Source organism: Gossypium raimondii, chromosome 1, assembly GCF_025698545.1.
Source record: "Gossypium raimondii isolate GPD5lz chromosome 1, ASM2569854v1, whole genome shotgun sequence".
NCBI classification, from domain to species: domain Eukaryota; kingdom Viridiplantae; phylum Streptophyta; class Magnoliopsida; order Malvales; family Malvaceae; genus Gossypium; species Gossypium raimondii.
The window spans coordinates 28,717,842-28,738,161 of NC_068565.1; the positions used below are offsets into that span (position 1 = coordinate 28,717,842).

At 31.3% G+C, this 20,320-nt stretch overlaps 1 long non-coding RNA gene and 1 pseudogene across 1 annotated transcript; both read right to left on the minus strand.

The window, feature by feature from the left end:
- The window catches only part of LOC105785532 (putative 12-oxophytodienoate reductase 11), a 34,348-nt pseudogene extending 18,218 nt beyond the window's left edge, over window positions 1–16,130 (minus strand).
- On the minus strand, window positions 1,951–4,809 carry LOC128042313 (uncharacterized). Its single transcript, XR_008197522.1, has 3 exons — window positions 4,676–4,809; window positions 3,199–3,285; window positions 1,951–2,198 (listed from the first exon to the last, which is right to left on the minus strand). It is a non-coding gene; the product is annotated as an uncharacterized LOC128042313 (long non-coding RNA).
- Window positions 16,131–20,320: the final 4,190 nt, after the last annotated feature.

Genomic DNA, 20,320 nt, shown 5'->3' on the forward strand with positions numbered 1-20,320 from the left:
GGACTATTCTTCAATTAACCCGTGAACGCACAAATTTTTTTTACGAACCTGAGGACAAACGCAAACACATATAACTCCATTAACCTTTTAAGCAAATAACTCAAATCAGACTAAACCACTAAATCGATCTTGACCATCAAACAATAACTTTTCAAAGAAATCATTTCTTCTTGATATAAAGGATAACCCAGACCTACTATTTATCACACTTCTTCCGAATACAATCAATGATCTTTGAAATTTTTTTTTGCATAACTCAAATGAAGCATAACAATCCCATTTTCAACTCATTGACATTTATCAAGATTACCTGGGAATGATAATTGATATACAAATTTGAGCTCGATTTTTCACCGTTTACACTTTTGCAGATGTCAAGCCTCTTTCAAGAAACTAGAAAGGATTATATAATAAAGCTATCTCAACTATTAATTATCGAAGCGTTGAACTATACTAAGGCCACTTCCATCATATAAGAATCATAATGACATAATAAGACCAACGTCTGAACCGTATAAATAGGTAAAATCCCAGCTGTTAATAATGCCTTTTGAACACAAAAGAAAATCAAATATGGTTTCCTCAGCAACCAATACAGAAACACAACCTCTATAATCTGATGACGGTACCACTATACTCCCGTGATCAAACCAAAAATTATAATCATAATAGATATAATCATCTTCGTTAGAAGAATATCTCTTGCAATTAATTACATAGAATCATAGTAAAATCAAGGTAGCGAAATCTCAGAATATAGAGTTATACAGAATTTCTAAAAATTATAACCCATATAGAATGATAAAGATCTCGATGATATCCCAAGAAATTTCTAGAAGGAAGAACAACACTCATAAACGTTGAAATTAACGATGACAAAAGTAATATAATCTTCATATATATATTCAACAGAACAATAACCAGTAGAAACATAATACTAGCAATCATACAAATTTTACCGTCGACTTTTCTATCAACACAATGGAATAGAATACGAGAAAAAAATAGAGTAATGCCGATCATAAACCATATAGACCACAATACTTTCGTCTAACAGTATGTTTAACTAACGTTCTCATACGATAAGGATTCCTTATGAAATTAAACAGTCACATATACTTCTGAGAATAAATGTACACATAGAATGCTCAGAAGAAACCATAATAACTTTTCGACTATAACCACAAAACTCAACTATCATTTCAATTCAAACATTATTCCATTGTCTAATTCTGTCATCACTAATTTCACATTATCCCATCACTAATAGAAATCAATTCAGAAGAACTTCCAGTTAATACATTCTTTAGATATCATACCTGAATATTTTGTTTCTTAGAAGTCAACTTCTTCTTTAACAATGACTTTGCACAATCTGCATAACTTTCAATACAATCTGATTCTTTTCTAGTGTTGTCCATACTTGCTGACTCATTCTCTTATCTAACTACTGTATTAATCCTTCAACCACAGAACTCTGTAATTCCACACTTGTGAGCTTATTTAATCTAAATGTTACTGATTTCATTGTAATACCTTACTAATGAGGGGGTGAGGGTCGTAAAGCCTCAACTTTAACTCTCACATATACATGCACATACTATAACATTTATTAATAACACAATATTATGAACTTTTATTCATTCCTTTATGAGTTTCAACTCAACATAATCACATTTTCACTTAAACATTTGAGTACCACTTTCTGCTCTATCAGAATTAGCTCGGTTGGAAAACACATCTGTCAAATTAAAATAACTCTCGTCAAAATCGAGAGATATCACACTATCACAGGTTAAATATGAAATGTATAGCTAGACTCACATATGCTACATTAGTCCTAGAATCGACTAAATCGTAGCTCTGATACCAATAAAATGTAACACCCTTAACCCGTATCCATCACTAAAACAGGGTTATGGAGCATTACCATACCTATCGGACAATTTACAATCAATATGAAAACCAACACATTTACACATTCAAACCTATTTAAAACATGCCTTTTATAAGTAAATACTCATCATATACCAAATGACCAAATGGTCATCTTGAATCATCACCAAAACCTTTATCAAACAGACTCAAGCCTATACATGCCATATAACCAATATCACAAAGCTTATAAATACCAAACCATAGCTGGATAGTGTGATGAGATCTCTGACGACTTCCAACCCGAGCAAGCCTCTGAAACTCTATAAACATAGGAAAAAAAACAAAGTAAGCTATAAAGCTTAGTAAGCTCGTATGGAAATAAACTCATGTTATTAACTAACAAAGATTAAAACAATTATTCAAAATATGATATAATTCATATTTTTTACACCATTCTATTTCAAATTCATGCACATAGTTAATCCATATTTTCATGAGTTTATTCATTCAAAACACGTATAGTTTGAATACTTCTTATCATTTCATTCACATTTTCATATGCATAAGCAATTATATATATACTTTATTTAATTCAATATTCATTATATACCAAATTACCTTCATTTAATTATCATTTAGGTTCTGTACGTATCTATATCACTTAATTCGATTGTACTTTCATTCTCGTCTTGACCCTGCCCGTTGAACCATTCGAAATTGTTAAGGATACTCAGAATTCATTATACCTCGTACAATGCCATATCCCAGACAAGGTCTTATACGAAATCATATAATGATGCCAATGTCCCAGACATGGACTTAAACGTAATCACAGTACAATGCCAATGTCCCAGACATGGTCTTACATGTTATCACATATCAATGCCACTGTCCCAGACAGGGTCTTATACGAAATCATATAATGATGCCAATGTCCTAGACATGGTCTTATACGTAATCACAATACAATGCCAATGTCCCAGACATGGTCTTACATGTTATCACATATCGATGCCACTGTCCCAGACAGGGTCTTATACAAAATCATATAACAATGCCAATGTCCCAGACATGGTCTTATACATAATCACAGTACAATGCCAATGTCCTAGACATGGTCTTACATGTTATCACATATCGGTAACCCTAAAGTCATGGCATTTGTATTATATTCTATTCCTAAGGTTCATACGGGACATTTGGACGTCGTAACTCAGTCGATTTCAGCTCGTATTCATGACCATTCATCATTCAATTCAATTCAATAATAATTAAGCATTTATAACAAAATTTAAATATGTTACTAGAATACGAACTTACCACGTTTGCTGTAATGACGAATTAGGTCGACTAATCCGATACTTTGTTTTCCCCCGTTCTAGTTCCGAATCTCATTTTTTTATCAATCTATATAATAACAAAATTTTCTTATTAAATCATTAATTCATTCAATTTAACATAATTTACACATTTTGGCAAAATTACACTTTTAACCACATAATTTCAATATTTCACAATTTAATCCCTAATTTGCATTTTCATCAAAAATCACTTTATAAAATATGAAAATCTAACATCAAATATTCATATTTCACCATTAAACATCAAAGAACACATAAGCTCATCAATGGAAACTATATTTTGCGTAAATATCAACAAGCACTCATTGTGTTCGAGGCTGTACGAGCCTTGAACGTCATGTTTCATTAGTTAATTCAACAAAGGACAAAAACCACCAATTGCTCATTGGCCAATGACAGTTAAGAGAATGTATCAATGACTAGAACCACAGTATTAAAGCTCAGCGACAATCTTCATGCACCATTTTTGGGTCATAACAAGGGGAAGGGCATGCTCACAAATAAACATAATCGAGTTCTCACTAAAGATATTTCATTTCTATACACATAAATCATGCATCATAATTTAAATATTTACATCATTTCATATATCCAATACTCACCTATATTTTGCATTGAAATTTGATATCAATGTCGTCTATTTTCATTTAATTTACCATACAAGATCATGCAACATGATATCTCAATTTTAAGTACATGACTTCTTGTCCGGTTTGTAACGGTACAACAACGAATCTAGTGTATAGACGGGTTTGAATATCATACACATTTAATCCTACTTAAACAAAACACTCCAGCGTATTAATTTCTAGCGTGGATTTGGACATGTTGAATTCTAACATGCGTTCAGACACTTAAAAAAAATCAGTATACATTCAAACTTTAAATTTTCACTAGCTGACAGAAAATAATTTTCAGACAATTTAGTTCCCTACATCTTTTCAACAAATGCTTGTTTCCTTAGCTTCAACCAATAATAATGGGACATTACTAAAACTGAAATTTGGAAATGTAAACCCTAAATTAAACTGTTTTAAGCTCCAAAATTTAATACCTCTTCAAACATAGACCAAACAGTAATGCATGTTAATTTCAACCATATTTATATTTTGCTTATTTCCACAAAACAGGACATTTATCAACCAACATTTTACCTTAATTAGAACAGCAACAGATCAATTACACTAGGATTTATTGCACTATAAAATACGACAATTACATGCTGAAACTATCAGCATTCAACGACAGGTTTCAACACCAACTATACATTTATTTATCAACTCTTCTTCACTTCTAACACCAGTATTTTGGTAACAAATAACATGTATTTTTAACTACTAACTTTGCTTAACAGCCCTTAAATTCGCGTTTTACCTGCATGTATTAAACACATAATAAACATGGAAAATTTTCAAGGTTTCATTGCAAGGACTTACCGAACAGCAACCGAACCTACTCTTGAGCAGTTTCTTAAGGAACCAACTCCTAAATGAGCTCAAAAATTAAACATGCAGCATCCTTCCTCTTTCTTCTCCATTCGAACAGCCAAGAAATGGGCAGAACTCAACAATTTTCTTTCTTTCTTTCTTTCTTTTAAAATTTTCGGTGAAAGAGATGAGAAAATAAACTTAAAATTGTTTTTCTTTTATTTTAATTTAACTTAATTATCTAATTACCAAAATATCCTTTCAAAACATTAGTAATTACACCAAATGCCACCCCACTATCATCCACTAACTCATAAATGGCCTATTTACCACTTAAGGACCTTTACTTTAATGTTCTATAGCTATTAGACACATTTAGCTTATAGAACACAACTTATACGATTTACGCAATTTAGTCCTTTTTACCGAATTAAATATTCAAACAGTAAAATTTCTTTACGAAACTTTCACATAATAATTCTATCATGCTGTAATCTTTAATATAATAATAAAATTAATATTTTAACTTCAGATTTGTGGTCCCGAAACTACTGTTCCGACTTGACCAAAAAACGGGCTGTTACAGGCAAATAGATTGTAAGTAATGAAAATAGCATTTCATCACTTATTCTTCAAATTGACAGTTCAAATTGTAGCATTCAATTTATAACACCCTACATGGCTAACAATTTCAGAGAAACAATTTTCAAGAAAACTAATAATTTTTTTTTTGGTTATGTACTTAATTTTAATGAGTTTTTACTTCCCCAAAAACTGTTTCCACATATTTAGCTACCCACAAACATCATCACTCCAAAACCAACAACAACAAAGAAATGTTTCCCCTTTTATGTTGTTTTCAAACATTTCAAAAAAGAAGTAATTTTTCATTTTACTACTTTTACTTTCCAATGGGAAAGAGAGTGATAATGTACATCACTTTTTCACATACATGCATGTATATACATAGAATAAATAGTATGAAAATCATCCAAAAATTGATTTTTTTTTTACAGAATTCTCAACTCTTCTTTTTTAATAAATAAGATTTGACTTTACATCAATATATAGGTATAAAAACATAGATAAGCATAGGAAGAGAACCCAAATTCATGAAAAGTAATGATATTTAGATGAATTTTTACTCAGGAAAAAAAAAAGACTGAGCAATATAAGAAAAATCCAGATAGTGAACAGAAGACAAAGAAGGCTCCGTGACATACCAGTGGTTGGAGCAGGTGGTGGACAGCAGATGCAATAGGTTGCCAAAGAGTTTGGAGGGAGAGAGAATAACTGCTTGTTTGGTTCACCGTGTTTGGTATGCGATTACGCCTCTATTACGCGCGCCCCACCCATTCCTGCGTTTGGTTCACTGTAAAGCCCTATTACGGGCTTATGCGATTCTGGATGTAAACGCAATATTCTCCGCTTCTGGCCGATTTGCATTCCCTTCCAAAAACGCTGATTACCCTATTACGGACGCATTCCCGAAAACCTTCTCTGTTTTACCCTCGCCAAAATTGACCTGCAGCCTCTCCCTCTCCCTCCCTTCCAAAATCGCTGAAATCGACCAACATCAACAGTAAGTCAAGCTTCGCAAAATCACCTCCACCTCTCCTCTTCGTCCCTCCCGAAATCGCCGCTCCGGTTTCACTCCATCGTCTCAGATCTCCAGCCCAATTGTTTCGGTAAGTTGTTCTTCTCTTTTTTTCATCTCGGATTTTTATTTTCTTCCTCATGATTTTCTTTTTTATTTGTTTATTCCCACCGATTATTCCCACCGGCCGAATGTTGTTTATTTTTAGAACTGATTTGGTTTACTGGATTTTGCCCAATTTTCGCTTTAGAGCATTTACTATCATCATCTGTTTTTCAATTCTTTCTCCTCTTCCTCTTCCTCACCATCTGCTTTCTATCCTTTCGGTTCCTGCCGATAACTCTCTCTCTTTCCCTGCTTTTCTTTCTCTATTCTTTCTATCTATAATTATATTTATCTTCTTATTGACACGGATATAGCTATGAGATCCGAGGGCTTTGTTGAACATTTTGATTGAAGGATTATCATTCTGTTTTTTTCTCATGTGATTTGCATCTTGATTATACTCATGCGCACTTTAGTGAATGCATTGTTATTAGCGGTTTTCTGCAATAGGATTGTATTTTTGGTTGTTAATTGGCCCTTAGTAACTCCAGTGCAGTATGGAGTTGTAATGCTATCGAATAGTTGTATGATCTCAACCAAATTGTGTATGGGTCTTTAGTTCCATTTATCTTATGAACTATGTCAATCTCACTGGCAATGTCAACCAAGTTGCTTTCTATTTTGGTGCACGATTTTCATTTGGCAAGAATGAGAGGTATGTTTGCTTTTTCTTTGTCTGCTATTGGAGCATTGAGTTTCTGTTTGGAAAGCTCAATTGCTGCAGTATCATGATTCACTTTTAAAAGCTCAATTGGCATCAAAGGTTTCTTGTGTTATGCTTGAATTCTAGCTTTCTTTTCAAGAGTTTTCTGCTTGTTTTCAAAGAAAACGGAGGAAAAAACGATGAGAAATGTATGTTTACTAATTTCCAACTCCATGCTTGTCAAAGTGGAAATATTTCCTTTATTTTAAATAAAATTTGACCTTTTTTTAAATAGATTTTTTATCCTTAAAATTTAGTTATTTTCCATTTGGTTTCGAGAAAGTTAATGAGCCGTTTTTTTCTCAGAAAGTTAATAAACTGTTCAGTTTGTGTGGTTTCTATAGGTGAACTTAATTCTTTCATAAGAAGATGATTAGATTGTTCTTTTTTAGTTTTTAGATGCAACAATTGGATTCTGTTGCTTCCTTATGTCTATGTATATGTGCATGTAGTTGATGATAAATATTCTCTGGCATACTGATTTCTAAACTTAGAGGGTATAATATATTTTGGTTATAGGTCTTCGGTGGTTTGAAATGTTATAGGAATCTTCTTCCTTTCATGGTCTATTTGCATTTTAATTTGAAGTGAGACAAAAATAACTTGTCCTTTAGTGCAAAGAAATGACCACCGCTTAAATTATTAGCTTTGATTAGGTCATTTCGCTCTCTAATTATGAATATAATTAAAGTGTATTTATCGCATGTGATTCTTTAGTTCTACTTCAGAATATCTTGAACAAATATTTACATGCCATTCGATGATTACGCTTTAAGTCGCTTTAGTGTGGTTATTTTGGTGCGAAATGGTGACAACGAATGTTCGAGCTTCTAACATTTCTTTCCTTCTTGTTAACTATGAATTTACCGATATGAATTACGTATACAATTGAGACAGACTAGCATATATAGTTTAAAATGCCATACTATAGTAATAGTTGATTCAATCTAATACCGATGTGAGATAATAATTAATAACATCCTTAAAATGTAGGAAAATCTTCCTTCAAATAATTATTGCTAGCGTGGTTTCGGCAGGAGTCATATGAAAAGAAAATGGAGTCCATTTATTCTCTCAAACTCACTCGAACTTCCTTTCTTAATTATTTTATTCTGCTTGTGGCTTGGTATATATCAATGTGCTTTGGCGTTGTCTATGTTATGAAATCCATGTATTACCTTCATCAATTTCTATTTAGTTGTAAAACTGTACTTAAAATTCGTTCCATGTAAAAATTAGACCTCATATTGTTGAATGAATTGCATGCTTATGCCCTTGTTATTCGTTATTTATTTTCTTTTGCTCGTTCTTTGGCTCGTTCTTTTGCTTAAAATGAGGTCATCTCATCACTAGGTGGATTGGTGATTGACTGTGATTCATTTGTAGGTATTGGATCGTTACTCACCGATTTGCTCGAGACATAAATCGCTGGCATGTGAATCTCTAGTTGCATTTCAAGAGGTATTTTATAGTTGCAATTCCAAAGAATTGGACTGTTTTTTTATGGTTTACTCCATAGTAATGTTTTGTGAAAAAGTGATGTATTTCTTTTAATGAGAGGTTTGCCACGTAACTTCCTTTCTTAATAATAAAACTCCTCTTCTTCTTCTTCTTGTGTTACCTATTTATACATAAATATAAACAAATGATAACATTTATTTGCAATAATTTCCTTATTAAAAATAAGATTCTATATTTGCTTAATTAAGTAAGGTCAACAAGCTTTTATATTCCATAAAAAATTATGTTTTATAGAATTGTTTTTAGGAAATTATTAAAAATAAAAAGAATTTTACAAAATGAATATACTTTAATAAATTATTTACTAAAAATTTTAAATTAGTATAAAAGTATTATTATTTATATCAAGTAAAATGAAATAATCTTTTTATAGAATTAATACAAATAAATAATTTCTAATTATTTATAAATTTTAAAATTAATTTAATTATAATATAAATTATTATTTATTTTATTCGTATTTATTTATCCAACACCCAAATGTGGTAATAGAGTTTTGGTTTTCGAGTAATCTACATTTGAAACAATTCCCAATCTCTAGTGTCAAAAACATGGCCGTTGGTTCAGAAGGTCCAATATGATTCCCATTTATATACTTTCATTGGAAAATCTTTTCTCAACTCTCAATATTTCACAACAATGACATATATTTGAGTTAACATCATATCATTGGACATACCTGCATGTTTCTCGTCTATATCTTTGAAATAAGATATTTCATTAATTAGGTTCTATGTGTTAAATGAAAGAATATTTTTATTTTGGATAATTTTATAGGTATTTAATAGAGAGTAAATTCCATTTCTTTATTATATTTCATTTAAGATTATATTATCTTATCAAATAATCTAATTATATTCACTATGTAGTTTTAATTAATATACTAAACAAAATTTATAACTTAAATTATAACTTTTTCCGAAAATCTAATTACGTTAATTAATCCATAATTTTAAACTATTACCAACTTAAAGGTGAATCCGTTAAAATCGTAATTAAATGAAGGGTTGAATGCTTGAAAGTGCTTCTAAAAATTATGATTGAAAGAAAACAAATATTCATTGTTATTATGATTGATGTTGCTTCTAAAAATTCTTTAAAGAAAAATGTGGTTTGTTAATGTTAAATTTGTAACATTGTTGTCAAAAATACGGTTAAGATTCTAAGCTAGTATTGTTCATTTTTCTTTGATAGTGTGATATTGCTTTCTATTGAAGCGGCTTGTTTGATTGCTTCCTCCACCCACAGCTTGAGCGTCTTCTTTTCACGCAATCACTGTAAGTTCTTTGGCAATTAAATTATTTAATTTTAGTTTCTTCGTTATTGAAATTATGATTGGAGAAATGTGACCCTTTTAAATAAATTTGACAATATGGAACACATTAATATCTTACAAGAATGGCTCGTCGCTTTAAATTGCACAAACTGTGAGGCGAAAAGAATTGGAATTGCAAAGGACAATATGGTTGGAAATTTGTAACATTGTCATTGGTTTATACTTACATTAGGTGCCGATAGCCTTCATACTTATAGACCAAGGATTAGGTCCTATATTTTAGATTTTTATGCACAACGGGATTATGTGAAAAGGCTTGTACATGCTAGTGACGAGACCTGTATTGAACAAGTTAGGATGAATAGATTTGCCTTTTTCAAACTATGTGAGATGTTACAAACGTTAGGGGGATTGAAGTCGTCAAGGCACATGCTTGTTTATGAGCAAGTTGCAATGTTTTTACATATCATTTCCCATCACCTTAAAAATCGAGTTATCAAGCATCACTTCAATAGGTCCGGGGAAACTGTTAGCAGATCATTTCATAGTGTTTTAAATGCTGTCATACGCTTACAATATGTGTTATTTAAAAAGCCAGAGCCAATTACAGCAGATTCTTCAGACACAAGGTGGAAATGGTTTAAGGTATTGGAATAAGTTTTATATATAGCTTGTACATAATTTAGTTTATTTAGATTTAAATTTAGTATCCTAACTTAAGGTTTTATAACATGTGATATAGAATTGCTTAGGTGCTCTTGATGGAACCCACATAAAGATTAGGGTTCCAGCAGTTGATAAACGTAGATATCGAACGCGAAAAGGTGACATAGCAACAAATATGCTAGGTGTTTGTACACCTGAAATGCAATTTGTTTATGTTCTTCCTGGTTGGGAAGGTTCTGTTGCTGATGGACGAGTTCTTCGAGATGCCATTAGTAGGAGGCATGGACTAAAAGTTCCTCACGGTAAAGTGGATAGTTAGAGGACTTTGAATTATTCATTAAGATTAAACTTTCTTGGGGAATTAATAATTAAGAATTTTTTTTATAGGTTGTTATTATCTAGTTGATGCTGGATACACAAATTGTGAGGGATTTCTTGCACCTTTTAGAGGACAACGTTATCATTTGAATGATTGGCATCAGGGTTATCAGCCAAGTACTCCGCAAGAATTTTTTAATATGAAACATGCCTCAGCACGTAATGTTATTGAAAGATGCTTTGGGTTATTAAAAATGAGATGGGGAATACTTAGGAGTCCATCATTCTATCCTGTGAGGGTGCACAATAGGATAATTATTGCATGTTGTTTGCTCCATAATTTTATTCGAACCCATATGAGTATTGATCCTATTGAAGCGGAGGTGAAAGAAGTATTACCTACTAATGTGGTAGATGACGATGAACCGAATATCGTCAATATTCATCCATCGGATGCTTGGGCTACTTGGAGGATGGAGCTAGCCAACCAAATGTTCGATGAATGGCAAGCATCTAGAAACTAGTTAGGTTTAGGGAGAAAATTAGTTTGAGTTCATTTGTTTATGTTATTTTATGTATCTAGTTTGTGAAACTTTGGTGGTGTTTTTGAGTTTTTTGTATTGTACCAAACTTGTTGAAATATAATTTGATTTCTTTTCATTCATCATGTGTTATAATTTTATACAGTGTTGAGTTTTTTATTCATGATATTGAACTCAATTTTAATTTTATAAAGTGTTCACCTTTTGATTCATGATATTAAACTTAATTTTAATTTGTTTTTTTTTCTTAAGATAATTATGTCAGGTGTTTCGGAATCAAATGTTCCTTCCCAATCATCTTGAGGATCCAAAAGGAAATGGGTTCCAAAAGAAGATGCAGCACTGGTTTCCTGCATGGTGGACTTGCACAATGTTGGGACATTTAACGCTGATACGGGGTTCAAAGCCGGTTACTTAAACGAGTTAGAAAAAATGTTAGAGAAGGCTTTACCCAATGCGATGTTGAAGGCAAGACCTAATATCGAGTCAAGGATTAGGTTACTGAAAAGAGATTGGTCAATAGTGTATGACATGCTTAATGGCCAAAACAATAGCGGTTTTGGTTGGGACGACCATAGGCAGGTCGTTGTTGCTGAAGATGCGGTTTGGGACTCTTATTTAAAGGTAAGAATGAGTTCAACTCTTGATTATCCTATTCTTACCAAACTTATAACTAATATGATTTCCTCGTTTTTATAGAGTCATAAAGAAGCCGGTCAGTTCAGACATCGTAGTTTCCCCTACTACGACCAACTTACTGCCATATACGCAAAAGATCGAGCGACTGGGAAAGACGCTCAAACAAATTACCGACGTTCTTGAAGAAATAAATGCCGAGGATGTACCTTCGCAGATATTAATGAAGATGAAACGAATACTATGATTGCGATGCTAATGTCTCTTTGGATGACATGGATGTTTCGCCACGAGCCGCAAATGCAGAAAAACCAAGGGGTTCCTCATCTTCAAAGAGGAAAAAAGAATTCGATGCAACCGGTCATTTTTCTTCTTCGCCATCGATGTCGCCACTTTATTGGTGAAAACATGCGGCCATTGGCGAACAAATTAGTAGGAGTATTGCCTCCGATGTGGTAGTTCACCGGGGCATCCAAGAAAAGCGGCAAATTTATATCCAATCTTATGTGAAATAGAAGGTTTAACTGTGGATGAACGGTTTCAAGCATTGACTAAAATTCCAGATCATCCAACTCAAATGGTAGTTTTCTTTAGTTTACCTTCTGATGTACGGTTGGAATGGGTCAGAAGATTTCTTGCTAACCATTAAAATTTATGGTTTTGTTGATGACATTTTCGTAACTTTTTCTGTTTGTAATATTTGGGATGGTACGCCATATAACTTTTTGATGTGGCAAAAGCAGATAACATTTGGATTGTGACATAGAATTTCATGAATCTCATTTAACCTTTTGTTAATATTCATTGTTATTATGTTTATGCAAAATACAATTCTAAAGTTATTTATTATCGCTAATATTTTTTATTGTAGAATAATTAACTTATTTGTTCCACAAATGATATTTTAGCACATTAAATATGTATTGCGTTTAATAATAATAAAGTATATTATAAATTATATTTAATAATAATTATTTAAATTATATTTTATAGTATTATATATTATGATTTTAGTAAATTCATATAAGAATAAGAATTTTATTTAATTATTTATTATTATTAAATTATATTTAATAATAATTATTTTAAATTATATTTTAGTATTATATATTATGATTTTATTAGTAAATTTATATAAGAATATTTATTAACAATTTTATTAAATTATATATTTTATTAAATTATATTTTATAACAATTATGTTAAAATATGATTAAATTATTTATTATTTATATTAATAATCTTATTAAAATTTAATAACAATAACAATAATCATCTACTTTAAAAAAATTCTGCTAAGGGTATTCTAGTCATTTTAACTTTTTTCCTTATGCTATTACACCTCTATTCCATTCAACCAAACACAAGAATACCATTACGCCTCTATTCCATTACATTCAACCAAACAAAAGAATTACCTATTACGCCTCTATTCCATTACAGCGAACCAAACGTGCTGTAAGTGGCTTTATGTGGATAAGAATCAGGATAAGTTGACCAGTTGACCACTAATCCCATGCCATGTCACCATCTTGAAGTCTTTTTTACTAATTATTTATTATTCAAAAATATTTTATTTTCTTTAATAAACTATTTATTATTTAATATTATCATAGTAATAATTTTAGTATTCAAACGTTGGAAATTTTAATAATTTAGCTTTCGTTGTTTTAATTAAATTTGATTCTTAATTTTTTAAAAACAGTAAATTTATTTTTTAACCGAAAATGTTAACTAAAACAATAATTTGTTAATTATATTAGGTGATAATCCGCTAATCTACACGTACTTTATGCTTGACATGATACCATTTATTATATATGTCATATCAAGAAATAATTTAAAATTATATTCATAAAATAAAAAATTAAAATTCAAAAATTATACAAATAGTTCATAAAAATTTTAAAATTAATAAGATTACCACACATATTACCACGTTTAAATTTTTCACATTTTAATTGGTTTTTCATTAAAATAATAATGATTTCACATTTTAATTAGTTTTTCATTAAAATAATAATGATTAAGAATTAGATTTAATTAAAATATATAAATAAAAGCCAAATTGATAAAATTAAACATTAAGAACTAAAATTTTCATTATCACTTTAATTTTAACTCTTAATCTTCAAGTAAATACACAGAAATACACAAAAATAATTGGATTCCATAAATGTTATGACTTTTTTGTTAGAACTATCCATAATCCCTTCCCAACCTATAAATACGAGGATAATACGCTTCAGCGTATTTGAACCCACATCCTCCTACATTGGCAACAATACTTTTGGCATTGTTAGATTCGATCCTTTTTACAAAATTCCATTAATGCATTAAGGTTTCATCCAAAGAGAATAACAAAGATATTCTTTTCTTGCCCTAATTTTTTTACCTTTTTAACCAAAGAAATAGAATAATAACAATAATATATATTTACTCAAAATAAATACTATACATTAGATGGCTAACATCTATCAACACGATTATTTTACAAAATAAAAAATTCTTTGTAGCCTATTAACAAATTATAATAAGATTCGCGAACTTAATATCTATAATCTTTAATATTTTAATTTAAATATTTCAATCAAAACATTTTTTTTAGTATCAATCATTTATGAATATATTTGTTACATAAATTAATTTGCCAATTTAAGTGTTACCTTAGACATACTATTGGACAAAGCCAACTCTTATTTAAGTATTACCTTAGGCATGCATAGACCAACCCTTATACAAAGAGTTGGCCAAAGAATATGTTGACAAGTCTATCCCAACACTTAGGAAAGTGTTGGCATAGTGTTGGACAAAGCCGAATCTTATTGAAGCATTGCCTTAGGCATGCATATCCCAACCCTTACACAAAGAGTTAACCAAAGTGTATGTTGGCAAGTATATCCCAACACTTAGGAAAGTGTTAGCCCAAAAGTGTAGGCACAGTGTTGGACAAAGTCGAATCTTATTTAAGCGTTGCCTTAAGCATGCATATCCCAACCCTTATATAAAAAGTTGACCAAAATGTATGTCAGCAAGTCTACCCAACACTTAGGAAAATGTCATCTTAGGACTGGACAAAGCCAACTCTTATTTAAGCATTGCCGTAGGCATGCATACCCCAACCCTTATACAAAGAGTTAGCCAGAGCATATGTTGACAAGTCTATCCCAACACTTAGGAAGGTGTCGCCCCAAAAGTGTCGTCTTAGGACTACACAAAAGCCAACTCTTATTTAAGCGTTGTCTTAGGCATGCATACCTCAACCTTTATGCAAAAATTTGGTCAAAACGTATGTTGGCAAGTCTATCCCAACACTTAGAAAAGTGTCGCCCCAAAAGTGTCATCTTAGGACTACACAAAAGCCAACTCTTATTTAAGTGTTGCCTTAGGCATACATATCCCAACCCTTATACAAAGAGTTGACCAAAGCGTATGTTGGTAAGTCTATCCCAACACTTAGGAAAGTGTCACCCCAAAAGTGTCGTCTTAGGACTAGACAGAGCCAACTCTTATTTAAGAGTTGCCTTAGGCATGCATATCCCAACCCTAATACAAAGAGTTGGTCAAAGCGTATGTTGATCAATCTATCCCAACACTTAGGAAAGTGTAGCCCCAAAAGTGTCATCTTAGGACTATTTTGTTGTAGTGTGTGGAATATTATTGTAAGATGTATTTCTTTTCAATGGTGCTAAAACTACCCTGTATCCTTTTTCCAAAAATTTAAAAAGAAATACACTATTAATTCATTCATTATGGAAACATCTCTGGGAATTCCGTAAAAGAGGAAAAAAACTTCAAAATATCTATGAATTGATTGGCTTTGTCGATTAGCTATATTTTACGACAAAAATAATGGACCACAATTTTGTATCCACAATTATTATTATATTATTACTGAGAAGAAAAGTGTTCTCAGTTTCCGATAGTGAAGAATCAATGAAAGAAAATAAAAAAGAACTAAATACTAAAATTCGTTCGCCCAAAATTCTAGATCATCAGAGCATGATATCAGATAATGAATTTCCTTTATTTTCTATATATATAAAGGAAACAAACCTGTGAGAGAGGTTAAAGTTTCCCATTTTGTGAGGCGTGAGAAGAGGAATGAGGGTAGAGTTGAGTGCCATATTTGATATTTCTTTTCTCCACCTGAATTTTGCTTGATCTTCTTCTTCCTTTTCCCTGCTAAAATTCAGAGCAACACCTCAACTTTGGAAGATGACTGGAAAGTCAACTAATAGCTAATCATTAAAGGAAAAGGAAAACAGTTGGAAAGGGAAGAGCACTACCATTTTTAGGACGTTTTTCATGACAATCAAACAATCACTTCACATTTTCATTTTCAAGCGCTTTCTATTGCAAATTGCAACTATCTCTATTTTCATAACATTTAAAATCCAAGTAAATTTCTTAAATATATATATTTAAAATTATTGATTAGGATGTTTTTAAAAAAAATACTAAATTAGGCCAAAATAATAAAAACACTTATTGTTGAAAGTGTTTTTAGCATATTTGCAGGAAAATGCTTCTAGAGTTTCCAGCTGAAAGAGCTTTTTGCCTTTAATATCTCTTTTTTCTTTAATTTGTTGGGGGTCACCTCTTGTGAGAATAAAATTTAAAAACAAGTCTTTACATAGACTTCAAGTCTTATTTCCCTTTTTTTCTTAAGCAATATGGGATATGAGTCTATAGACTCATAATCCATTTGTAGTTTGTTTATAGACAATGTGAGGTTGAAGGCTACACCTAATTCTTAAAAATTAAAGACAAAACTTTGTACAACATTAAACTCTAACAAAATATATTTTGTTATCTTTAAATGTTATCCTTTTGTTTGGGATTGTTTAGATTATAATTTGAGGAGGTTGCTCATTAGACAACTAATTATTATCTTTAAATGATTTTTTGGGGTAATTCGTAAATAATTCATGTTATTTATTTTATAATTTTTATTTTCTTTCATTTTTTATCATGAAAATTTTACACATTCGTATTGTATTTGTGTTATTTTTCGTTTTATAATCATGTATTACTTTATATTTAAAAATATTATTTACACTTGCAAATTTTTTTTTTAATTTTTTTACAAATAAGAAAAAAATAAAAATATTTTCATAATAAAATATTCTTAGTACATTTAGTAACGTCTCTTCCTGTTCTGTGGATAATCCTACACAATAATTACAGGCAATGTATTCTACTATCTGAAATATCCGTATTTCAGGTGGTCAGGTAAGGGTTATAATTCCAAAACAAGTGGTTTGATCATAGAATGGACCATTTTAATTGTCACTGGATTTACTTATTCTGGTTGTTCTTTGCTTTTACGCCACCAGTCAAGCTGAAGGGCCAATTCATGATTTTCTTATTCTGGATCATCTATCATTTCCTCCTCTATTTCATCTTTATTTAGCTCGATTGAGTTCAACACTTCTGATTCTAAATTATCAATCATTCTTTCTTAATTAGGATGTGAATTCTGCTGTTTTAACAGTGTCTGCCCCCTAGCTCATACCCTATGCAAGCTCATCACTATTGACTTTCTCCAATAGGTAAACTATTTTCCATCCCGTTTTTGACCAAATACTTCCTCCAACTATGATATCAAATTATCGTTTACTTTGTCCATCTAGTCCATCATAGAAATGTTGTAATTGTACTACAAAGTTAATGCCCCCTCCCAATATTGACCAAATAATCAATTAAAACCTCTCCCAAGCCTATCCCAATGTTTCAGTCACATCTTGCTTGAATTTAAACAGCTCCTCATATGTGTTGATTATTGTAGTCATCGGTACAACTCGACGTAGGAATAATTGTACAAATTCAATCCAGGTGGTAATAGTGTCTGGGGGTAGTGCATCTAACCAAGTCGTTGCTTGTCCTTTTATGGCAAATGAAATTAATAACAATTTTATAACTTTTACTGACACATCGGTATACGCAATGGTGTTGTATATGTGCTTAAACTGTCAGAGGAAAACTATGGGATTCTCATTTTTGTCACTGCTAAACTTGATATTTGAAGAAATCCACGTTAGTAATGTAGGATTCAATTCAATTCAAAATAGAGATTCTTAATAACAGATCAAGTAATACTAGGCTTTAACTAGTTCATGTCAAAGGGAACTTGTAACACCCCTAACCCCTCTCCGTCATCGGATTAGGGTCACGAGCATTATTAATGAATCAAATAAATAATTCAATCATAATCAAAATATAAACTAACTAATAACATTATAATATGCAGGTGCAGGTCACGACAATCTAATACTTTCATGCTAGATTCTTATACATTCGAATTATAAATTATGCTATGCATTTCTAAACTTGGTCTTCCATTATCTACACTCTTATCACTATTTATACATTGCTAAACTTAGTCTTCCATTGTCTACACTCTTATCGCTATTTATCCCTTCTAGACTGTCAGAATTCGGATACATATAAGACTATTCCAATTATTAGCATCAAAGTATTAGTCCATACTCCGTCTACGATTATCTTTTTAATTTATCTTTGATGATGTTAGTGGAATGCACTTAATTTAGGTTTGCTAATCCACCCCAATTCAGAGTAAAAGTTACTCTTACAGCTCCTATTACGAGTCTACGGGACCCTAAAAGTAGTTTAAAAATAGGCAGGGACTAATTTGAAACAATTCTGGAAGTTTAAGAATAATTACAAAAATTTTATTTCAGGGGTCACACACCCGTGTGGCTAGGCTGTGTAACTCTTTGACTTGGGACACATCTCACGTGTGTTGCCCGTGTGTGACACACGTCTGTGTAGCCAGGCCATGTACACCCAAAAGTACCTTAAAACTCAAGTTTACCATTTCCTATTTACTTAGACACTAAGCAACTCAATTACCAATCGTGTAATCTATTCAAAACATGATAAAACATGCCCAAAATACACCAAATTCATCACCTAATATGCCTAACAAATGTACCCTCATTGGTACCATATTTTATATGTTCAAATACATCAACAACATATCAAACATTCAAGACTTTCATTCATATCACACTTACCATATTTGAACTAACTTTTAAACTTCTAAAGTTACCAAATATGAAGCTAAGCACATACCAAGCATTATGCTAAGCTACCAAACTTTAAACTATCACATACGAAAATATAAACTAGGCTAACATACAAACATAGCCTCAACCACAACGATATACACATTTAACCATCATTTCACTAGCAACTAAGTTAACAACATCTTATAAATGATATCAAAAAAAGACTCCCTAGGTACATGTCGTTACAAAATGAAATATCACCACACTTGAGCTCAGGATTTGTGATTTGATGCTGAGTCGACAATAATTCGAACAGTACCTAGTCTGTGCACAGAAAACAAAACCAAACGCTGAGTTAAACTCAGTGGTATTTCTATAATCCAAATAACATAAACTTGATTAAGTAATTAAAATGCAAAATCCAACAAATAAGCTATGTTCATGTGTTTCAATTTAATAGTACAATTTTTGCTCATTCCTTATTCACATCTACTAAGATTTTCAAATGTTCAAATATATAAGTATATATCAATGGCATTTTATTTAGCATTTGAATACATCATCTCATGCATTGGCATGATTCATATCTTTGATCAATACTTGAACTCATTCAAGTTTCACATCTCAATTCATCATTTCATATCTCATTTCTCATCTCATAATCATTTCTCATATTTGCCATTTCAATATTTTCTCATCTCATATTCATTTCTCATAATTGTCATTTCAATATCAATCACATAAAATCATTATTTTACTTTCCCCTATTAACACGACACGAACTCGGATGGATACACGGATCCAACCAACACACTACTTTGGCACCCAATGCCTCATCGGATAACTCTAAAGTAATAACTACGTCGAAGGCTATATAAATTGACACTCAGTGTCTCATCAGTTAAACCGAAGCTAATTGGCACCCAGTGCCTCATAGACTCAAGGTTGAAGTATCCCTGAACTCTTCCTATCCTATGGCATGCCATCTATATTCGACTCAGCCTGATATAGTTAATAGAGATTCATTTCACTTTTCAATAGAACCAATGTCTCAATTTCATGAATATATATCATCTCATGTATGTATATTCAATTTGATAATAATCACATTTTTCTCAATACACATATATTCATAATCAATATATTTCATAATATACAAAATCAATCCATTTCATTTCAATTATGAATTTAATTCAATCCCAAAGTACCAAAATACTCACCTCAAATGCTTACCATATGCAAACAATTATATATGC